The sequence below is a fragment of the Suncus etruscus genome, chromosome 2 (genome assembly GCF_024139225.1).
Source record: "Suncus etruscus isolate mSunEtr1 chromosome 2, mSunEtr1.pri.cur, whole genome shotgun sequence".
Lineage (NCBI taxonomy): Eukaryota > Metazoa > Chordata > Mammalia > Eulipotyphla > Soricidae > Suncus > Suncus etruscus.
In genome coordinates, this window is record NC_064849.1 from 62,414,022 (window position 1) to 62,419,242 (window position 5,221).

General features: G+C 33.7%; 1 non-coding gene across 1 annotated transcript; it reads right to left on the reverse strand.

The window, feature by feature from the left end:
• Window positions 1-400: 400 nt before the first annotated feature.
• LOC126003182 (U6 spliceosomal RNA) lies at window positions 401-507 on the reverse strand. Its single transcript, XR_007493717.1, has one exon. It is a non-coding gene; the product is annotated as a U6 spliceosomal RNA (small nuclear RNA).
• Window positions 508-5,221: the final 4,714 nt, after the last annotated feature.

Here is a 5,221-nt window from a genome sequence, read left to right on the forward strand (position 1 = left end):
GTTGGATTTGTTTGCTGCTGTTGTTCCAATTCCTTGAGGTGATTCTTTAAACTGTTGGTTTTGTCATTTTCCTGTTTCTTGACATAGGCCTGTATTGCTATGAGTTTCCCGCTAATTACTGCTTTTGCTGTTTTCCACAGCAAATAATAAGAGACAGTTTGTCTCTTCATTATCATTTGTCTCAAGAAATCTTTTTATTTCCTCCTTGATTTGTTCTTTGATCCAGCTGTTGTTGAGCAGCATGTTGTTTAATCTCCAGGTATTAGTTTTTCTCCATTGCTTCTTCTTGTAGTCAATTTTGAACTCTGTTGCATAGTGATCTGATAGGGTGCTTCTAATGATCCTTACATTTGTGATCTTATATAGGTTAGATTTGTATCCTAGGACATGGTACATTCTGAAAAATATGGAATGCTTCACGAATTTGCGTGTCATCCTTGCTCAGGGGCCATGCTAATATTCTCTATATCATTCCAATTTTAGTATATGTGCTACTGAAGTGAGCACTCAATTAAATTTTTGTTAACACTTTCATTTATAGGTGCCAAATAGACTTTCTGATAATGAAACGATTGAATCAAGAGTACACACTGGTTTTTATGTATTAAACATCCTAGCAAATTCTCATTTTTTTACACTAGTAGAATTTGGTTTTCAAATTCAATTTTTTTTCATTTGAAGAACCATTTATTACCTCAATTTCCCTGATGAACAGAAAAGTCATAATTGAAGGTCATCAAATCATTCATGTACATCTGTTGTAAAGATGCCAAATGGAAAAATTTGAAGCATTCTGTTTGCCATCTTAACATATAAATACTTACTTTCTAAATCAGATTCCAGAGAACTACTTCTGTCCAATATTTCCTTTTAATACTACCTCAGAAATTGGATGCATGACATTTAGGCTTTCTTCTGGTAAACTGGGAAACATTACCTAAACTTAATCGACTTTATTTCTTGAAAGAAATACAAACATCATGCAAATTAAATGACAATAGTGTTTTGGAAACCTGGAAAATGTGCTATATCAAAACCAAGATAATCTAATTCTTTTCCTTGATGTGTATTGTCACTTATGCTATCAAAATATGTTGTAATTATCCTGCCATGCTTCTTGGAATCACCAATTTCGTTAGTACTTATGAATTCAGCAATTTGAATTTTACTTTCAACTTTATAGTTAACTTTTTTGTTGTTGGGAGTAGATTCCCAAACAGTACTCAGAAGTCTTGGAGGCCACTCTCAGTGGTTCTCAGTTGGTGGTTCAGTGCTAACAACAACAGAAGTTATAGACTTGTTGAGGCCTTGTGGTGCCAAGGATGATGAGAGAAACAGGCAGTGCTTGGAGGCCCCCCCAAACTATACAAATGCTGCTTGTAGTCTGTATATTTGGAATTGAATTAGGTCTTGGTGTGTGAAAAGCATCTATCCTTGACTTCTGTATCATTTCCCTGGCCTGATATAAATGAATATCCAAAAAATAAGTTTATTGAGTTGAAAATAATTAAGGGATGATAGTTTGATTCATTGAGTAAAACTCTGGACCCATGAATAAATAGGTTGGATTAATAAGCTCTAAACTCTGGGCACAAAAATACATTGGCTATACTACCACTTAGTAAATTTGATTTGAATAAAACTCTCTCTGTTCTTGGTTTCCTTAATATTTGAACGGGAATAATGGTCTCTCTTAGGGAATCTGTGAAACAAAATAATACATGATTTAAAAAAATCAGTCATCGTAAGGTTCAATCCCAATCTATGTCCAAAACCAAAACACAGAATATTTACTATCAAGTATATGTCATCAAGAAGCCAGAGAGATAGTTCAATAGGTAGTCCTGACTCAGATTGGATCTCTGGTAACATACATAGTTCTCAAAGCCCCATCAGAAGTGATCCCTGAGCACAGAAGTAGGACTCAATGCTGAGTATTGTTGGTTATGGCTCAAGCCTCTCCCTCAAAAGATAAGACATTCATGCAGTAAGACTAGGGCCAAGAAAAAGCTAAAATTTAATTATTTAATAAGTAGAAAATAATATATTAAAGTAATAATAGAGGCCATGTGAAAATAATTTTGGTGGCTATAATAGTGCAGCAATGATGTTGATATTAAAAACATAGCTAATGTAATTTTATACTGTTAATAATAGTATAGTGCCAAGAAGACAATAGGTCCAGTGGCTTCTGCAATGGTCAGATCATTGCTGATACAGTGAATTTAGTTCTTGGTAAAATAGTTTCAAGATGACATTTTCAAGTTGCCATATGCCCAGAAGAAAACACACAGATGGCAAAGTTTAATAGAAATGGTACTTGAATAAAGAATGACTAAAAAATCTAGATCATAGAAACTAGATGAGTTTGGGACATAATATGTTGTGTTTAACCAATAATGAGTTTTCAAGCAAGAAAGGATTTAAACTTTAAGATTTCCTGTGACTGTTGGGGTGGAAGAGAAAAAAAAAGACCATGCTATAACAGTAGATTTTCTTTTAAATATTAGGATTATCTGATTATTATTTTACCATCCCTTTGTCTATTATGGTAGTAAAATTTGGTTTATAGGTAAATACTTCTTTTCTCCCATAATCTATAAAGTTTTTTATCTGGTTTAGGATGAAAATTATTCCTTGTAATTGTCATCTTCAGCAGAAACAAAGCCTGCATGGATTGAAAATTTTTATAATATTTTCCATGTGTAATGCTCTGACCATAGCCAGGTGTTCTCCCACAAAAGACTGTAAGCAACACACACACATACACATGTAGACTCATTCATATCCAAAATATATAGTATGCAAAAATCTTTAACAATTCTTTAAGTTCTGCAAGCACCAGGAAGTCCTTATCTCAATAATCTAAAAATAATCCATATATTATATTTATTTATCAATCTATTTATTTACGTTCTTCCACTTTATCCATCTGTAGCCCTTTTCTAATTTTAATAGCTAGGAACTTACTCCTATTTCTGTGCTCAAGTATTGTGGTATTGCACCTGGAAGTTTTCAGGGGACCATATATGGTGTGAAAGAACAAATAGGGGTTTGTCACCTGCAAGGCAAGCACTTTACCCATTGTACTAGCAAGTCTTGATTTTTCTATTTCTTTAAAACAAAGTTTCTGTCCCAAATACATAACCAAAAAAGACTTGTTTTCTTTGTTGGTTTAAGAGCTGTATTAAAACTGCTTAATGTCTGGGAGTTGGAGCAATAGCACAGAGGCAGGGTATTTACTTTACATGAGGCCAATTCACATTAGATCTCCAGCATATCATCCCATATGTTCCACTGAGCCTGCCTTGATTTCTGAGTGCAAAACCAGGAGTCAGTAACTCCTGAGTGTCAAAAACTAAAAACAAATAACCAACACCCACAAAAAAACCTCTGCTGAATATAGTTTTTTGTGATTTGCTTTTTTTTGCATGTCAACCCATAGGTTAATATTTGAACTGACTTATTGGGATAAATCCTTCTTGGCAAATATCTTTAATTTTGAAGCTTGATGTTTTATTGTTTTAATGCTTTCATGAGATGAGTGAAAGTTCAAAAATTTAAAAAAAATTTATATGGTTTTTTATATGGTTGTACTAATTATTTTTTATAATTATTAATTTTTGTATCAGATTAAGGAAGTTATTTAATATTTTAGGATGTAGAGATACTCTTTTATACTAACTTATTTTTGTTTTGTTTTGTTTTTGTTTTGGGGCCACACCTGGTGAGGCTCAGGGGTTACTCCTGGCTATGCACTCAGAAATCACTCCTGGCTTTGGGGGACCATATGGGATACCCTATTGCTGCACTATCACTCTGCCCCCCCCTACACTGTGTTACATTGTTTTTTTTTTTTTTTTTTTTTGGTTTTTTGGGTCACACCCAGCAGCACAAAGGCGTTACTCTTAGCTCTAAGCCGTTCCAGGCAGATTCGTTACATTTTTTTTTCTATTCCTGTAAATCTTTTTTTTTTATAATATAATTTTTATTTTGATCATAGTGGCTTACATATTGTTGACAATAATATTTTAGGTACATATTTACATAAAATCAGGGGGATTCCCATCACCAAACTGTCCTCCCTACACCTCCGTTTTTGTCCTACCTCCTATATCCTCTTCCCTCACCCCCAGGGTTGCTAGAATATGTGGTCCCCTCTGTATCTAGCCTACGGTTCGTTACATTTTTAACTTGATTTAAATGATTAGATGCTGAAGGTTCCTGGGTTCTAAACAAAAAGGGACGCCATTTTGTAAAGACCACATGATCAGGCCTGTATTACTGATGTATGAGCATTGAGTGGAAATAAAAAATGATCAGACTTAAGCATTAAACCCAAAGTCAATGACACCAGAATCCATACCCAATCTACAGAAAGCTTTACACAAAGGAGACTTCTCACACTAGCAGACCAAGGGGTAAAGAGGGAGGTATGGAATGCAGGCTAGGAACAGGGGTGGAGGGAGGACAACACTGGTGGTAGGAATGGCCCTAATTCTTTGTCACTATGTATCTTAAATATTATGTATGTAATCTCTGATTCACAATTCATAGATATTTCAGGTATTTTTGTCCCTAAAGGATATAAACATTACTGTTAAAGACTTGTAATTCACTTCGATCACAATAAAAGTCATTAAAAAAAGTATTACTGAATACCTCACAAATGATATTTTATACATTATTATGTGTATAACAACTTAACTATTCCCAACTAATGAACTACATTTTTGTACTAGTTGTTTTTATGTTATAGACTATTGTATATGCATATATATTGATATTGTATTTTGGTTTTAAAAATTCATATTCATTTGAATAGTTGCATTTAGCTTCTATTTATAAAATTTTTATTACTTTGTTTGTTTGGGACCACACCCGGATGTACTCAGGACTTACTTTGTGCTTCGTATTTAGAGACTGTCAGCTGTATGCCAGGTACTCATCTTAACCACTATTCTATCTCTCCAGCCCCATTCTGTGTAAAAAAAAAATTGCATGTTTATGCTTGGAAATTGTTTACTTTTATCTTTCCAAACTTTGTAACATCTCTTCCTCTTTACTCAGTGCCAGGAACTTAAGTAAAACTTCAAAGAGAAGTGTGATAAATTTCGGATTTATCTTATTACTGATTTTAATTAAATACTTAGAGGTCTTACTGTATAAACATGACTTCATAAGACTCCATATCGTTTGGGGAAGGGATCAAAATTAAGAA